Below are 20486 nucleotides of genomic sequence, written 5' to 3'. Positions count from 1 at the left end.
TTATGGGGTTGAATTCTCATTGCAATAAAAAATTATAAAGTGTTGTTGATGCTTTGAGTGCTTCCTTGCGCGTAACAAGCTTCAAAGCTATTGCATCATCCCCAGCTTCATCAGCAGCAAGATTTTCAGTGATGTTAGCACAATTTCTTCTAAACTTAAAACCTTTGAACTTGCATCATTTTCACCAGAGTAATCCAAGAGGTAATTTACATTATACATAAATTCTCTTAAGATTTTTGAAATAATAAACTTGAATTGTAAATATACTCTATAAATTAATCACTTAATTAATACCTCTTTTAATTAATAGAATTTATATGGTCAGAAGGTTATTAATTTATAGAGGTTATACTTGTCTATTTTCTAACTAGATATGGGGTCCGAGCGTTGCGCGAATATATTTATTCAATGTTTTTGAAATAAATTGTAAACAAATTTATTCTAACAAAATAAACTAATTAGATTAAGACATAATAATTGTCAAATTATACAAATTTTAAAGTAAATATAAATTGTATATACAAAGTTGTGTTAAGATAAAATTAATAATTATACCTGTATAATTATTAATATCAATTATAGTTAGATGTCATTAAATCATTCATCCAACTTGAGAATATCACATGAATATTATATGATCTAATTGTATTTTCAAGATCATCACCTTGTACAATTGATATTATTTTTGTAGACATGTCTTTGATATTCGATGTCAGTATTTTGTAGTGAATCGTGTATGATATTTAATATCACCTTAATATTATCAAGACCAACTATTTAAACTTAAAATGTATACTGACCTTCCACAATTTCTATAACTTATATTCATTTTCAAGTTACATTGCGCGGGTAAGTTTATTATATTTTTTTTACATTATTATTGGTTTTTTTGTGTTTTAAATACATATTTTCTATATTGAAGTTCATTTTATACTGAATTGATAATTAAAAAATCAATAAATAAAATATCCACAAATTGAACTCAAAGTCTATATCATCATGGTTCTTCTCAAATATGTCACAATTTAACATCTGCAACCAAAGTTTAAAACTTTGTCAAGAAAAGCAAAAAAAATTGCAAGTTAACCCACTGGGTATTATTGATAAGTCTATAAATCAATCAGAGAAAGAGAAACCTTGTTGAAAAATGTGAACTTTTAAGCAAGAGACTTGTAGAGCCAAAGGAAAAAACTGATTTTGATTATTAAGAAAAGAAAATGAATTATTTTTATTATTATTATTTTAGAAATTAAAAGAAAAATTAAGAATGTTGAGAAGAGAACTCACATAGAAAGCAATAACAACTCCAACAGTATAATCTGAAGGCAACTTAATTGAAGCATTGAAGAAGCCATAACGATAAAGGTCATGTGACACAAATCCATTTGCTACAATTAGAATTGACCACCACCTATAGCAAAAAAACATTTGATAATAGCATTCTAAAGAAAGACGATAATTATAAAACCCACAAAACACACAAATCAAACAACAAAATCAATCCAAAAATCAACAAAAAGAGATAGAACAAATACAATTAAAAATACATATCAATATTTGTTTTCCTTTGTCATCACTGTAATTGAATTTGTTTTATGTGTATAATGATAAAATGAATGGTTCAGGAGTAGGTTTATAGTTATCCTAATTCATCATATAATATATCAAATTAAAGCCCTATATTTCTAGTTTCCAAATATTCAAACCGCTCATCAATTGGATTTTTATTGAGCAAATTATGACTAATTTACTACTAACTGTTCAATGGAAATCGAGAAATAGGGGAAACTGAAATGTGCGTGATGATAAAAAGAATGGTTCAAAAGTAAGGCTACAGTTATCTAAATTAAGCATATAATATATCAAATTAAAGCACCGTCTATCTAGTTTCTAAAGATTCAAACCTCTTATCAATTGAATTTTTATTGAGCAAGTTATGGTCAATTTACTACTGACTATTCAGTGAAAATTGAAACGTGTATGATGATAAAAGGAATGGTTTGGTGGTTGGGTTACAGTTATCCAAATTAATCATATAATATATAAAATTGAAGCCCTATCTGTCTAGTTTCTAAAGATTCAAACCTCTCATCAATTGGATTTTTATTGAGAAAGTTATGGTCAATTTACTACTAACTATTTTGTGAAAACCGAAATGTGTATGATGATAAAAGGAATTGTTCGACATTGGGGCTATGATAATCATATTTTACACTATGATTTTGCATTGAATTTTGATAGGATTTAGGATATTTTTCATACAATTTAGGCCATAATTGCTATCTAATTCTATTAATTTGTCTTAGCACGCCTAAACAATGATTTTGAGCATAAATGACAGTTTTGAGCATAAATTGTGTAACTTGAGCTTGGAAATTCAGAATGACCTGAATTTAGAAGCTTTGAAAAGCTAAGAAGAAGAGCTATAACTTTCATGTTTTGGGTTTTTCCTAGTTCTAACTAGACAAGGGTGACAACTTTCTGCCATAACTTGTGCTGTAGACTTCGGATTGTGCTGATTCTTGAACGAGTAGAAAGATAATTGAAAGGGATACAATTCATATGTTTAACACTCTTCCAGATTCAGATTCTATCATGCTCAAATTTGGCCCGAAAGTTCCTCGCCGCGGCGAAACCTGCATCAGATGTAAAAATAAAACGACGCGTTTTGGCTTGCTAGGGCTTCATCCTTAAGTGAGAGGGGTATAAATTAGAGCGAAAAGGAAGAGAAAAAGGTCTTGGTTCATCATTTGGAAGGCAACTCTTGGAAGGAGAAGATTATTGAAGATTTGGGCTTTAAATTAGAGAAGATTTCTCCATCTTTTGCTTGTTTTTAATGATGAATCTTGATTCAGTTTGTTTTTGTCTTTTTATTTTGTTTTTTAGTATGAACTGAGTTGTTTAGGTAGGGTTTGATGTAACCTTGATACAATGATTCAAATTTATATGAATTGATTTACTTTGAGTTTTAATTTCATGATTGAGTGTTTATCTCTTTGCTTAATGACTTTTGGATGCTTGATCACCATTCAAATGTGTGTTGTTCACAATAAGACTAAGAAGTGATTTGTGATTGTGCCTCTTGGGATAAATACCGTAGATTAAGCAAACGCTAGAGATAGGTTTAGCAATCTATGAAATTTAGATAGAATTCCATAAAAAGCTTAAAAGACTTTGAACTATTAATCTTCATTTTGTTGGGTGCGGTGTAACAACTTCTTTCTACTATCAAAATCATTAAATATATTAATGAAAAGACAAGTATACTTATCAAAATAGTTGGGCCCAAAATTTTTTCTTTACTTAATATATACATTCTTTACAAAGTACAATATCATTTGTACAAGAAGACTCTCAAAATAGTGGACAGTGCAGCCAAGTCTCCCCGCTTGCCGATGTCCATCCGACCAAGTCCTCACCTATAACCTGTAAAAACATAGAAAACAAAGGGGTGAGCACAAAGATGCTCAGTAAGTAAATCTTTTATTCCATAGTCCCCGTGTATTACTCTTCAATTCTTTTCTTACTCTACTTCTAGCTCTCACTATTCTTTTCTTTCTTTCTATTCTCATCACCCATGGAGAATCTCATAATAACATGCATGGATGGGATGCATATGCACTAATCATAACAATGCATTTCTCTCTTTTCTTTTCTTTCTATTCTTTTTCCTCAGTTTTCTTATTCTTTCTTATTCTTCGCCGATCGGTCTTGTTGATGCATGGATTCGGAACCCTTAGCATGTGAGTGTACTCTCTCTCATGTATAACCTCACCCACATGTATTTTCACGGCTATACGAATTCTTTTTCTCATTCTCATTCCGCTTCTCATGGCGGATACCGCTCTCATCATCGTTATGTTACATTGTTTCTACACTCACGACTCCCCATCCACACCTATTCTCTTTTCTCTTCTTTAGCACTTCTCTAGTGCTAACTCTTTCTTCTCTTATTCTAAGAGAATTAGTTCTTTTCTTTATCTCTATTCTTAGAGTGTTTCTTTCTCATTTCTCATATTTCTTTCTTAGGTGATTATTCAAATAAACATATGCATATGGATGGCTCATGCCTAATCTTTCTTATATGCATTCATGAAATGCAAATATGCTATGTTGCATAAAGTAGGTTCTCTACTTCTACTCATGCTTCTTTAAGCTTTCATCAAACAATATGTGTGCATCATAAACTCTACCTTACAAATTCTACTTCTTTCTTAACCATCCAAAATTGGAGTTCAACTCTTTTCATCACACACCTGCAAAGAAATACACTTCAAATATTCCTCTCAAAATTCTTTCAATTCTATCCATACTTCTACCAACTTTTATCAACACAATCCACCATTTTCATGGTGGAATTCTCTTCATAAACAAAATAAACTCATTCATAAATCCATCAATACATGACAAACATAAAAATTCAATCAACTAAATCAATAGAAATCTCTACACATCATTCAATCATGCAAATCACACTTAGGTGATTTACTTACCTTAAACTCAAGTAGAATCCATTAAGCTCTCCACTCTTGATGGCTTGATACTTTCTCTTAAACCTTAAACACAAACTCAATAAGGATCCTACTCTTACACCAATAAAATTCACATCTAGAGTAAGGATTCTACCTTTAAGTGCTTAGGATCAACTTTTATCAACTCTAGTCAAAAACCCTCCAAAAATCCTTAAAAAGTTGAATGAAAATTTGAGAGAATTGAAGGATGAAAGAGGCGGTGGAAAGAAAGAAATGAGAAGGTTTTCTAAAACTAAACCTTTAATATCTCATATTTTCTCCCCTTTCCCATCTTACCCTACTCTTTCTCAGGAATTCCATCTTTGTCCTTTAATTCTTTGCAAATGCACCCCCAAAAAAACTATTCTCCATGCAATTTCCTTGCATTTCAATCCCCACTTTTTCTGCTAATTAGGGGTAAAATGGTCATTGTGCCCCAAAGGAAGAATTCTCTAAAAACTCAAGGAAATTTTCAGCCGAGTCTTCGCCCTGGCAAAAACTTACAACAGCTACACCGTGGGTTGTAACACCTCTCGCCGCGGCGAAGCTTCTTCTTCGCCCCGCAGACTGTAACATCAAGATTTCGTCAAGTCTTTACAATTTTCAAGCAACCACTCAACCAAACCAAATAATTAACAACATACAAACTCAAATGAGGGTAAATCAATAAACATTCAAGCCATTCCACAAGGCTTAAAAGACTTTGAACTATTAATCTTCATTTTGTTGGGTGTGGAAGCTTAATAGGGATAAGTAGGGAAATGTAGCCTGAGAAGGTATGTTTTACAACTTAGGGAATTCGATTTTCAATCAAGGAATTAGAACTTGGGTAATAGATTCTATAATTTGGGTTAGCGTATCTAGGTGAAATCAACACCCTATAATTTTTTAGCATTGTTTAATTAGTTAAGTTGTTGGGTTTTGCTTTAATTTCATTATCATTCATTTATATTTTGTTAATTTGTATTTAGTTGTTAATTTTCCATCAATCCAATTTATTGTTTCTTCAATTAGGACTTAAACTAGAGAAATCAGTACTTAGTAACACTATCCTCGTGGGAACAATACTCTACTTACCACTTTATTACTTTTTGCGACTAGTACACTTGCTACATTTGCATGTTTATGAAATCACGCATCAGGCTATAGTTATCCAAATTAAGCGTATTCAAGATCTAGTTGTCTAGTTTCTAAATATTCAAATCTCTCATCAATTGGAGTTTCATTGAGCAAGTTATGGTCAATTTACTACTGATTGTTTAGTGGAAACCTAAATGTGTGTGATGATAAAATGATTGATTTACTAAAACTACATGGTTCAGCATCAAACATCAATTGATATTTGCTAAATAAATGAAATTAGTTATATTTAGCAACAACCTCTTTTCATGATATATGTATGTAACATAAAAAGATATAAACAAAAAGAGATTGATCAATTACAATTAAAACTATATATCAATATTTGTTTTCCTTTAAGGATAATAATAATGGTTCGGCAAATTATAAATGGTTTACTAAAGCTACATAGTTCGGCAACAAACATCATATGATATTTGTGATACAAATAAAATTTGCTATATTTAGCAACAACCTGTTTTCGATATATGTATGTAACATAAAAAAAAAAAAAATATATATATATCAACAAAAAAAGATAGAATAAATACAATTAAAACTACATATCAATATTTGTTTTTCTTTGTCATCACTAAAATTAAATTGGTTTTATGTGTGTGATGATAAAATGAAGGGTTCGGCTGCAAGTCTATAGTTAGCTAAATTCATCATATACACATCAAATTAAAGCTCTATCTTTCTAGTTTCCAAAGATTCAAACCACTCATCAATTAAATTTTTATTGAGTAAATTATGGTCAATTTACTACTGATTGTTCAATGGAAATCGAGAAACAAGAGAAACCAAAATATGTGTGATGATAAAAAGAATGGTTTGGAAGTGGGGCTACATTTACTCAAATTAAGCATATAATATACTAAATTAAAGCCTATCTATCTAGTTTCTAAAAATTCAAACCTCTCATCAATTGGAGTTTTATTGTGCAAGTTATAGTCAATTTATTACTAACTATTTAGTGGAAACCGAAATATATGATGATAAAAAGAATGGTTTGGTAGAGGGGGTACAGTTATCCAAATTAAGCATATAATATGGAAAAGTTAAGCACTGTCTGTCTAGTTTCTAAATATTTAAACTTCTCATCAATTGGAGCTCTATTGAGCAAGTTATGGTCAATTTACTACTAACTGTTCAGTGAAAACCGAAATGTATGTTATGATAAAAGGAATGGTTTGGCAGTGGGGCTAAAGTTATTCAAATTAAGCGTATAATATATCAAATTAAATCCTTATCTGTATAGTTTTCAAGGATTCAAACTGCTCATCAATTGGATTTTTATTGAGCAGATTATGGCTAATGTATTATTGATTGTTTAGTGGAAATCGAGAAACAGGGGAAACCAAAATGTGTGTGATGATAAAAGGAATGGTTTGATTGTGGGGCTACAGTTATCCAAATTGAGTGTATAATATATCAATCTAAATCCCTGTCTATCTAGTTTCTAAAGATTCAAACCTCTCATCAATTGGACTTTTATTGAGTAAGTTATGGTTAATTTACTATTGACTATTTTGTGGAAGCTGAAATGTGTGTGATGATGAAAGGAATGGTTCGGCAGTGGGGCTACAGATATCCAAATTAAGTGTATAATATGTCAAATTCAAGCCCTTTCTGTCTAGTTTCTAAAGATTCAATCCTCTCATCAATTGGATTTTTATTGAGCAAGTTATGGTCAATTTACTAATGATTATTCAGTGGAAACTGAAATGCATGTGATGATAAAATGAATAGTTTACTTAACCCAAATTTAAGGGATTATCATATTATGACTGATAAGAGATATTTCAAATAACACCTATTAATTGGAAAATGGAATGAGCCAAAATTAATTCATTTAAAATATATACTCACACATCAGCAGAACATAAACAATTAATCATTCATATAAAAAATTAAAATACACGAATGTTTTTACAGAAAACATATTCAACACAAATGAACTGTTTCTACTAATATAGATATGACACATACTTACAGTTCGGCTTACAATAGGATCATCCTCAATTTAATCTTAAAAAAATACATGAATATTTCCTTGTAAACAAACATAACAAAATTTAATCGATCTTCATGTTAAGATTGTTAAGGAATAATTATTCATTCATATAACAACTGTTACCTGAAAATGAAATCAACCAAAGTTAATTAATCTTCATATTAGAATTGTTAAGGAATACACTTACCGTTCGGTAGGACTAACACAATTAATCATTTAAATAGATTGACTGAACAAAAACAATCATTCAATTAAATAATAACCGTTAAAATAGTTAGGAGATATACTTACAATTTTGTATTAAAATAGTTAGAAGATATACTTACAGTTCAGAAGAACGAATCAAAATAACAACTCATTTGACAATGTCAATCAGACATCCCGCCTTTTCCATGTCAATTCATGAATCGTTGACCTGTAAACAACAACAAAAACATAAAAAATAAATAAAAAATCATGAAGAACAGACATATTATTGACACAAACTAACATGACCTATAAACAATTAACAAAAGACTAGACGTATTGTTGACACTAACTAATGATGGGATTTATGCATTTTGGACATGGAAATCGAGAGAAAATGATGATCAAGATGATGGACATAAGGTAGAAAACAAACAATTAAAACATTAACTTATTAATGTAAGAAAAGGATAGAAATTACCAACTCCTTTTGCTATTAAAAGCTTGATGTTGAAACTTAGAGTCTAAATTCTTCAAAAGAGAATGAAGAAACTCAAAATAAAATCCACTCAAGCCAAAGATGAGAGAGAGCCAAGAGAGTGAGAGAGAAAATGAGAGAGTGCCTTTTGTTTTTCAATTGTTGCAATTGCATTAAAAGGTATAATACTTAATTTATATACCATGGGCACAAAGTGTAATTTTAAATAGTTTTGGGAAGGCCTCAAACAATTTAAAATTAACTTGAGAATAAACATTTATGTCAAGTCCTTGGTTTTATGTTTAATTCATAATTAGACCAAAATTTAATTCCATTAAATATTCTAACCCTTTAGAATAAAACCAATGCACTTTTGCCCCCATCATTGAATCCAATTCAATAATAATATTTAATAAATCCTTATTACCCTTGGTTAGTGCTAGCTACCATGGATAATCATTTCTCACCAATACATTAATTCGGATGCAACCGTTTACGTCCGAACATCATTAATATGATTAATTATATGTATTATTGTCTCTCCTAGAGCTTGGTCTTATGTGTGACTGATAAGAGCTTGAATGTGTATATTTTGTTAGTGTTTTAATGGGTTTATTTATGGAAAAATATGCTTAAAGTATGGAATTTGGATTATTTCTTTCATAAATACCATTTATGGGATCACGGGTGCATGTTGAGTGTTTTCAGGTGCAAACAGGTTATTGAAGGGAAAAGAATGATGTTGATACGTGTAGGAACAAACGGCACAAGAATCAGGGTCGAAATGATGAAGTTGTGACACGTCGAAGATGTTACGGAAAATCTGGAAATCTTTCATCACGAGTATGCCTCGATGTTTCTGTCATAACTTGAGCTGTGGAAATCAGAATTTGATGATTCTGGTGGCTTTGGAAAGCTTATTCAGAGAGCTACAATGTTTGTGTTGATGACTTATTCAAATTCTGAAGATTATGGATGCCTTGGACATAAATAACAATCACTGCGGTGACCATTCTTACCGCCGCAGCGATGGGTCACAGGTTTGGGTTAATTCATTACCCTAATCCGAATCTGAATGAAAAAAGTTTTCTAATATTTTCCCTAAGCACGACCAGAACGCAGGGGATATAAAAGAGAGTCTTTAAGAAGTTAAAAGGACTTTTGGGGAGAAGAAGAAGACGGCTACCAATTTGGAGATCGGGATCCTGAAAGCGCTCGTTCACCGATTAGAGAAGTTTATCTTTTTCTTAAATTGATGTCATTAATGAGAATGATGGGTCTTGTTATTTTCATTATGAACTAACTTTCTTGTCTAGGGCTAAGATGTAGCCTGATTTATGAATATGTGTTGACTAGAATGGTTGTTAATCCTTACTGAGTTTATAATTCTAAGTTTTATTACTATGCATAATGCTTTCAATTCTCAAGGGCCCGAGGGTTGAATGATTTCAAGGGTTAGGTTGAGATCGAGAGATGAAACCTGATTTGTCTTAGGTAATAAAACCATAGATTGAGCGAACGCTAGAGATAGGTTACCGCGATCTGTGAGGCTCCGGTAAATTCCATAGAGCTTAATGATCTCTTAGCTCCTAAATCCAATTTAGAGATATCTTGGGTTGTTGTTTAAGGGTTAATTTGCTAATTGCTCGAGAGAGAGTTAGTGGAATAATAGGGGATTTGGCTTTTAGAATACACTTGATTAGGTTAACAACAAATGTCAATGCATAGGATTAAATTGGTGTGAAATCTATGCCCTAGGTTTAGTCATATTGATTTTCACTTCAAAGTGTTTACAAATTCTGCCTTTATTTAGTACTTAGTTTTTAGTTTATTTACTTTTTCATTAAATTCATTCTTAAACTTCAGTTTAATCAAATAGCAATAGAATATAATAGTTTGGTACTTGGTAGGTAGTTCCCTTGGGATTCGACACTCGTTTACTCGAGTTTTACTACTTGCACGATTTCGTACACTTGCGAAAAGCCTGTCAGTGACCATTTTGGTTCACTGTGATCTAGCCGTGGGCCCAATATCAGATTTTGATATGTTTCGTTATAACTCTTTATAATCAAAACTCCCACTGATTATAGTAGACGTCTAGCAATGTTCCATAACCCCTAAACCACAATGAAGTGTAAACTCCAATGAACCTATTCTGATCGTACGTACTGTGTAGTCAAATCCCTCCATTATCTAATCCCGATTAAGAATGGTTCATGGTATGTCAAAACCTTTAACTTAATCTTTAATCGAATTGTCAATCGATACAATGGAATTCGTCAACATGAAAGTACTTTTCATTTGACATTCATTATACTCTGGCCAGAGATTTCCCTTTTCTAATGTTTATTGACATTCATCTAGGAACTCGAGATTGGACTACTTTGAGTTAACAAATCCCATCTTGACCATCACTTGTCCTCGCACATGAATAACATATGACCAAACCGGCTTATTACACAAGACGTGACTAGTCTCATGCTTATACATCATATGAACCATATGCATCTTGACCATCACTTATCCTCGCACATGAATAAAATATGACCAAATCAACTTATTACACAAGACATGACTAGTCTCATGCTTATACATCATATGAACCATATGCATCCTATGTTGAATCCAACCATGATGTCTCAAGTCTAAGGATCAGTGGTACACTAGCACGATCCTACGATGCATCATTGACCACATCCATGTGATTCATCGTAATCGGTCATATTCGATAAACAATTCACTAATCGTTTATCCATGCTAATGCCTTAGTGACATACCTCTTATAATCACCTACACTAATATCATCACATGATATTCAATGGAGACATTCAACATGCCTACTATGCAATGTTATTGCCCAATTAACATTACTTGCGTAGGGAATTCTTTAATGATTTGATCTTATAAAGATCCGTGTCATCCAGACATTTCACATGCAATATTAAATATAATATAATATAAATGAAGCAGAAAATCAACATGTGAAATAAGAACAGTTTCTTTTATTCATAATACATTTACAAGATATAATGTCCTGAAACCGACAACACGATTGGTTCCTAAAGCATACACTAACAACGAATATATAGCAATAATACACAACTGAACATACACCCCCTTTTATAACCCCTTATTGAGACCTTTCGAATGCCAATACAATTAAATACGAATTGAATACGAAGAAAGGTTTGCAATGTCAATACAATACACCTATATAATTATTAATAAACATGTATGTTTTTACTACCAATGCGATGCACCTATGTAATCAATCTTTATGTCTATTTATTTAAAATTTGGAATACCAATGCAGCAATTAATATTGTCTACATCATCACCAATAAAATCCAACCACATGGCAATCACAAATCCAAGGTGTCATTACGGTTAAACCTTTAGAATGCCAATGCAATGCACCTATATAATTAGTATTATTATTAATTATTAATACAACCAATGCAATACACCTATGTAATCCAATCTTTATGTCCTTTATTTAGACTTTGGAATACCAATGCATCAATTAATATTGTCTACATCATCACCACTAAAATTCAACCACATGGCAATCACAAATCCAAGGTGTCAAGATGGAGCAATTTGATTGGGCTCATTAAACCACAAATCCTAGTTGTCAATCTAATGTGTCAAGATGGAACAATTCTATAAGTTCTAAAATGTGCCACGTGTCAAACAACCAAGGAGGTATTTAGCTTTATATAGTAAAACCTCTCTATAGTAATACTCTATATAGAAATAAACTTTACATAGCCATAAAAAATTATAGTCCCAATTTGGGATAATTATAAATAAGAATAAACTCTACATTGTAATAAGTTATAATTTTTTTAATTCCCACCTTAAGGAAAGTTACCTCTACATAGTAATAATTATTAGTATATTATAAAAAAAAATATATGTTATGTTACATTTAAGGTTTAAGATGAAATAAAATATTTATCTAAAGTTGTTTGGGACAATGATTTATGCTTTAGAATTGTTACTACATCTTTTATTTGGCGAGTACGTAATAACTCGTTAGCATGGACACCTTCCTTGTTGAAGCCAAAATATTTTTAACTTCTCAAGCATGTTTAGAGCTTCATGGCACAAAACTTTTTATATTTCCATACTATCATCCTTAGGATTATTTTCTTTCTCTTCTTGTCTAATTATAGCAATGATTTCTTCTTTGGTTAAAGCATACATGATTTGTTGCTTATGTGGATGATCGAGGAAGACATTAATATCCATTTGATTATTGTAGTAAAATTGTCAAATCGAATCACTGAATTCTGCAATGACTTTTTTATTCTCCTCATCCACTTTATTTGTAACTTGCAATTCATCGACATTGGGGGCTTAATTTTGTAGTGCTTAAAACCATTGGCTATTGTCTATGGCTTTACATCAATTGACTATGAATCAACTGCATTTACAATTCCATCAATGACGTTGATCTTTGCTGGTTCCAAGACACAATCTTCTATTCGTTTCAAAAATAGGCAATTGAAGTGTTAAATTGAAATCCTAATACTGTACTACTAAGACATGAATTATAAAATCAAAAATCAAAACAATAATTTTTGTAACTACACCTTCATTAAGTTATAACCTCCTCATAGTAATAAAATTAGTTAGTCCCACTATTATGACTATAAAGAGGTTTTACTATATATATATATATATAGTAAAATCTCTCTATAGTGATACTCTATATAGGAATAAACTCTACATAGTCATAAAAAATTCTAGTCCCAATTTGGGATAGTTATAAATAAGAATAAACTCTACATTGTAATAAGTTATACTTTTTCTAATTCCCGCTTTAAGGAAAGTTGCCTCTACATAGTAATAATTATCTATATATTGCAAAAAAAAATATGTTATGTAAAATTAAAGGTTTAAAATGAAATAAAATATTTATTTAAAATTGTTTGGGACAATGATTTATGCTTTAGAGTTGTTATCACATATTTTACCTTACGAGTACGTAATAGCTCGTTAGCATGGATACCTTCTTGTTGAAGCCAAAATATTTTTAGTTTCTCAAACATGTTTGGAGCTTCATGGCACAAAACTTTTTGTATTTATGTACTATTATTCTTAAGATTGTTTCCTTTCTCTTCTTGTCTAATTGCAACAATGATTTCTCCTTTGGTTAAAATATACACGATTTGTTGCTCATTTGGATAATCAAATAAGACATTAATATCCATTGGATTAGTGTAGTGAATTTGTCAAATCTGATCACTCAATTCTATAGTGACTCTTTTATTCTCCTCATCCACTTCATTTGTAACTTACAATTCATTGACATTAGTAGTCCTCATTTTGCAGCGCTTAAAACTATTGATAATTGTCTGTGGCTTCACATCAATTGACCATGCATCAATTGTATTTTCAATTCTATCAATGACACTTATTTTTGCTGGTTCTAAAAAACGATCTTTTATCTATTTCAAAAGTAGATAATTGAAACGCTGTATTGAAATCCTAATATTACAAAAATATGAATTGAAATCCTAATAATGTACTACTAAAATATGAATTATAAAATAAGAAATCAAAACTATAATTTTTGTAACTATACCTTCATTAAGTTATAACCTCTGTATAGTAATAAAATTAGTTAGTCCTAACATTATGATTATAGAGAGGTTTTACTGTATATAGTTAATATTCTATAAGAAAAATGTTTTATTTAGATTTTACTTAAATTATATATTTTCTTTATTTTTTATGAAAAAATTATCAAGAAGTCCATTTTGGAATTGACTTAATATTCATTTGTAGAGCTATTAAAATGAAAGAGTTTTGATTATTTTGAATAAAGTGGAGAAGATAAACATGAGATTTGAATATAAGAATAAAATTTTGAAAAATAAATAATTTAAACAGTTTTAATCTTATATGGCATTATTTAATACTCCTTCCGTTTTTTTTTTAAGTGACGTTTTAAGAGTTTTTAAAATTTTCAAAATTAAAGTCGTTTTGCCTTGTCTTTTCTGCACCTTTCATCATGCCTTCTCCACTTTTTATCACACCCTCTCTCTTTCCATTTCATCTTGTCATTTCTCTACTTTTTGCTTCTGTCTCTCTTTAATCTTTTATCTTATCTTATCTCTTCCCCTCTTCTCCTCTCTTCCTTATTTTCCATCGCCACTTCTTCTTTCTCTAATCTGTCTCTGCTTCCATCTTTTCTCTCTTTTTCTTGTCTTCCTTCTCTATGTTCCTCTCTCCACTTATTTGAAGCACCCTATCGTCTTCAATCTCCACCTTCACTTCCTCTTTCTTGAGCCCTGGAAGATCAACCTTGAACTCGTGAGCTTTTGGGGTTTCCTTCCAGTCCACACGGGTGTTAACAAAACCCGAAGTTTCTTGAGGGAGTTGAGAGGAGAGTGACGATACAGATGATGGGAAAGGAAAGTCCTTGAATGAGTTACAGACGGTGCGGAAAGAGAGGATGTCTATGCATGTGGCAAGGCGTTTAGCGATGGCGTTGAGGAGAAGTGCAGGGAGAGTGGACTAGTCTGGTTGAGTGGTGTCCATGGGAGAAAAAGGAGAAAATGGGCGTTTGTGGCAGTTGCGTAGTAGATTTGAGTTTAGAAATTTGTGATTTTTTTTTTTTCTTATCAAAATCATTGTCAAAATCAATTTGTGATGTTGTTGCATTATTGTCAAATTTGTGATGTTGTTGCAGCGTGAAAGAACTGGAGCAACGTGAAAGAAAAGAAACAGATGAAATTGGTGGGAGAAATAAATGCAATAAGACAAAATTATTAAAAATGTTATTTAAATAAGCGGGAAAGTTTCCCACTTTCAAAGTCTCTCTCACCTGCAGAATCAGGAGAAAAAGTTGATGGGAGAGAGAATTTTTTTTTTATTAAAACCTGTGCCCACACCTAAAACGTCACTTAAAAAAAAACAGAGGGAGTACCATTTTATTATAACGTAATTATGATTTTAAGATCTTAATTATAATTTCTTAAATATTATTAGAAAGAATTAGGATAAATGTAGGTAACATATTTAATGATAATCACTATTTAATACTAATAAATATATTAATAAGATTTTTTCGAGGTCTCCCCATTAAACTCTACCCTGCTTAGGAAATAGGAAGCCTTGCGGTTAGCAATTAATTTGAATTTTTCAGTGGGATGTGATGAGTATTAATCCAGATTTTTCGGGAGTTATTATAGTCTATTCACATTCCAGTGTTATAGTGTAAGTGTGTTCCTTCTCTTTCTGTACGATTTCATAGTTGTTGTTTGTATCATGATGTACAGAAGATAGAAACAAATCTCTTTTGTTAACTTTGCTCACGTTAACTATGTATAGTTTGGTTTATATTCAATTCTGTCACTCCCCGCCTCCAATTCAACCTATCCTTTACTTACAATATTTTTCCACTCCGGAGAATGACGTTTTTCCCACCCTTCAAGTTTAAAATACATTTTTTTTACCCTTTGTTAGGTTTATTATATTTTTAATTAATATTTTTTTAAAAAATAAAATACCCTTAAATATTTGATTTTATTATTTTTTAATTAGCCAAAAAATCAAATATTAAAAAGTCAAAAGAAAAAAATAGTTAACTCTACCTAAAAATTAAGAATATACTATATAATTGTTTAAAGTTAAATGACTTTAATATTTATTTATTTATTTATAATGCCATCAATATTTTTATTATATTATTAATATCTACTAAATTATAATGTTTTTCATTTTTACTAATTAACATAGAAATAATATCTTAATTAATTAAATACAAAAAAAAATTATCTTTACATTTTAACTAATAAATAATCGAGTAAAGACTTAAAAGCATTTCATATTTTCAATTAAATTTAACAAAAAATATTACCCGAACTTGACAGAGGTGAAAAAGTATCATTTTAAAACTTACGGGCGAAAAAAGTGTCGTTTCGCCTAACCTTGGGTGGAAAAATGTCGTTCTCCCTTTACACTCTTAATTCCCAGTTCACTTTTAACAACGCACACCTCATTCAGTTCCTGTGCCGCCGAGCAAACTTCAAAATGGAGAATGGGCAAATCTGGGCTTTCAGAGGGACTCAAAGCTTAGTGCAACAGTCTAAAGACTCTAAACAGAAGGTAACAATCCGAGAAGCTCTGGACAAGTTAATGGGAAACCTGAATGAAGATGATGACAGGTCGGTCATCCCTCTTGGCCATGCGACCCTTCGCTTTTCCGTGCTTTCGGACCAGTCCTGTAGCCGAAGATGCCATTGTTGATGCGGTCCGATCATCAAAGTTCAACTGTTATTCTCCGGCCGCTGGTATCCTCTCCGCAAAGGTAAAATATAGTTTTAGCCTTTCATGTGACGTGTATACGGCATTCATTTGGATGGTTTGTTAGATTTCATGTGATTAGCTAAGAGGTTAATGTTCATTTGATTGCTAAGTAAACGGTTCGGTTTTTTCCAATAAAGGAGAAGAGTTCTAGTTTTATGATTATTTTATTAATATTCTTTCATTTTTTCACTTATTTTCTTTTATATCCAAGAGTCAAGACACTGACATATACATTTTATTTATTTTATAACTCATCAATTATATTTTCTAGCAGTAAGTAAAGGATGTGATATGCCATTTTAATCTGAAAAACTGTTAGATAAATACTTTCATATGAAGTACAAGATTTACATCGTTTTACAGGGCTATTGCAGAATATCCTCTCACGTGATCTTCCTATAATTGTCACCAGATGATGTTTCTGTCACATTAGGTTGCACACAAGCAATTGAGATCATCATACAGCCCTTGCTTGTCCGGGTGCTAACTTCTGGTTCCTAGCCAGGTTACCCACTGTATGAAGCTCGTGCTGCTTTTAGCAACCTAGAAGTTCGTCATTTTGATCTTATACCAGAGAAGGATAGTTTGATCTTGATTCTGTTGAAGCTCTGACAGATGACAACACTGTGCTATGGTTATCATTAGCCCTGGCAACCTTGCGGAAATGTCTTCACATACCAGCATTTGAAAAAGGCATGTTATTAACCTGATATCATAATGTCACTATATTCTGTATATATTTGGCACACTAGCTTTAAAATTGAAGTGAATGTAAAATCTAGAATCAACTATGTTCTGTAACTTGGAAACTCCCAACTTTTTTATGGTTTTGGTTTATGTGTTTTGTGGGGATACAGACTGCAGACAGCACGAAAGCTTGGAATAATGGTGATTGCTGATGAAGTTTATTCCCATCTATGGTTTGGGAATAAACAATTTGTCCCTAGGGGAGAGTTTGGATCAATTGTGCCTGTACTAACAGTGGGTCCATATCAAAGAGATGGATTGTTCCAGGTTGGAGCTTGTTGGATTGCGACAAACGACCCCTGTGGCCTCTTGAACAAGGGGTTAGTGCTCTATCTTTCCAGCTTGTTTCTCACATTGTATGGTTGTTAAGCTGTGTTGCCAATTAACAAGACAAGGTAGGATCAAGTACAGTATATATTATGAATTCAATCGAGAACATTACTTTTACTGCAATTTTTTCAAGGCTTAGCAATCTGTATCTAAAAACACTCTGATCTGATATATTTGTCGTAAAATCTTGTCAAAGCTGGAAGCAAGAATTACTTATTTACTTTGAATCAGAACCATGACATTCACTTCTGCAAGTACGTGTAAAGTCACAAAGTAGATTCCTTCCCGTTATGCTTACCTTCCGGTGGTTACCACTAGCCTGCTTTTGCCATACTGCTATTTTCTAAGCTTGACCACTTCAATTTTAAACATAATCTCTCTGTTTGTTCTTACCAGATCTTGACAGCATTAAAAGTATCTTAATATCTCCTGACCCTGCAACCTTCATTCAGGTATTAGTCTAGATATCAATAAGCAATACCATCTGAATATTTACATCTTTAAATGGCGTAAGTTGTGTATAAAACTAATCTTTACGTCTGGATTAAAGAAATTATATCATATGCAATTAAGCAGAGGCATCACAATGATGTTTTAACAATAAGTTTAGATATACATAAGTTTCCATATTGACTAATAGAAAGTTATTAATAACAATAAAGGTTGGCGGAGCTGATTTGCGTGAACTGCTAATCAATAAATATCATTAAATCATATAATGTTGAATAATGCTTCATTTCATCTGCCTGAATATGCTAAATATTCTCTGGTTTCCTTTTCTTATCATAATTTTAAGGTACAGGGACGAAAGAAAAACAATAAAAATGAAGAACATGAACAAAAGAGCCGATGATGATTTGGATCTTGTTATATAATAGGGGGCAATTCCTAAATTCTTGAAACACAACGGAAGAGTTCTTCTCCAATATCAACACCATGAAAGAATATGCAGACTTTGTTACAGTAAAATAAGAGATCCCTGGCATTGCTTGTCCACAAAACCTGAAGGAGCCATGTCTGCAATGGTAAGTACTTAAAATCTGTTGCTAATTCGGTAACTCTTTTATTTTATTTTATTTTCCTTATTAAATGAAGATAGTAATTCCAAATTGTGACGACCACAGGTGAAGCTAAACCTGTCACTACTCGAAGGCATTAACGATGATATGGACTTTGTGCCAAGCTGGCCAAGAGGAATCTGTTATGTTTACACCAGTATACATTGTTTAGAACCTAATGACGTTTATCTTCCTAAGTGGTACAGATTTCAATGTCCTCTTGAAAAAGCTACCTGAATTATTGATGTAACCTGCAGGGATTGCTGTGGGAATGAAGAATTGGATACGCATAACTTTTGCGATTGACCCGTTTTTCTTGCAGAAGGCCTTGACAGGATAAAGGCTTCTATGAAAGCATGCCAAGAAGCTGTAACATTATCATTATGTGTTTATTTTCTCAAGTTTTCTTCAACCCTTAGGGAGCTTTATTTGAACTCATTTCATCAGTAGTTCCAACTTCCATACAATACTGTAGACATGGAGTCAAGAGTCCTGTTTCCTGCTTTTATGAACCTATTAATAATATGAGGGTTATTTGTTTTTACTACTTTTCACTTAAATCTAAATAATTTAATTCTTTGCATAACTTATATCTAAAGTCTGAATTTTTTTAACAAAACATTAATTTTTAATATGAGCATATTATCATAAATTAAGTTACCCATCTTTGGGGAGTTAACCGTTTTTTCCCATCCAAATAATGATTTAATGACATTTTTCCACCCCAGACTTTTAAAATACTACTTTACTACCTAAATTTATATTTCGGCGGCGAACAGAGAGTAAACTCGATATAGGTTGTTAGGGCTTTTGAAGAAGGGAGGCCGATGAGTCTTTCGATGATAATGTTGGATTTTGATGGTTGGGATTGATCGGAATTGACTTGGGAGGGCGGCTATGCATACCCATCGTTTGATTGCCGGTGATTGGCAGGGTCGGTGGGAGTTGGGTTTGAGGGATTTTAACATTGATGATCGAATAAGAAATTGTATAGTGTGGGGTGCGATGATGCCAGAATTGGAAACATAATATAAATTTGGGTAGTAAAGTGGTATTTAAAAAAATCTATGAGTGAAAAAGTGTCATTAAACTTAGGGTGAGCACGGGTAGCGGGTAGAACCGAACCGGGGTAAGAACCGGAACCGGAACCGGAACCTACCCAGAACCTGCATGTGCGGGTAGGTTCCGGTTCCAATTTTTTGGAACCGCTACTGTGGGTTCCGTTCCGGTCTTGCATGTGGAGGACCGAACCGGAACCAGAACCTGTAAAAAGGGTACCCTGTTTGGAACCTATAGGGGGTACCGGTTTGGAACCTGTTTGGAACCTGTTTAGAACCTATTTGGAACCTGTTTTAGAACCTGTTTGGAACCTATTTGGAACCTGCTTTAGAACCTGTTTGGAACCTGTTGGAACCTGTTGGAACCTATTTTGAACCTATTTGGAACCTCTTTGGAACCTGTTTGGAACCTGTTTTGGAACCTGTTTTTAGAACCTGTTAACCTATTTTGGAACCTGGACTATAATGAAATATTTATGAAATGTAAATAATGGGGGAGTTTCTATTATTTTACATATAAAAATTTAAAATATAAAAGTTAAATTTTTAGAATAACCTAATTAAATAAATATATGAATACAATATACTTATTACATAAATTACACCATATTAAAAGCTTTATATATATAATATATTAATATTAAGTTTTGATCAATTAAG

General features: G+C 31.9%; 1 pseudogene; it reads left to right on the top strand.

Annotated features, from left to right (window-relative positions):
- LOC116110332 overlaps nucleotides 1–19108 on the top strand; it is a 28932-nt pseudogene extending 9824 nt beyond the window's left edge.
- Nucleotides 19109–20486: the final 1378 nt, after the last annotated feature.

This window comes from Pistacia vera, unplaced genomic scaffold (genome assembly GCF_008641045.1).
Source record: "Pistacia vera cultivar Batoury unplaced genomic scaffold, PisVer_v2 Contig600, whole genome shotgun sequence".
NCBI classification, from domain to species: Eukaryota; Viridiplantae; Streptophyta; class Magnoliopsida; order Sapindales; family Anacardiaceae; genus Pistacia; species Pistacia vera.
The sequence above is the reverse complement of the archived record's forward strand: the minus strand, read 5'-3'. Positions and strand labels throughout refer to the sequence as shown.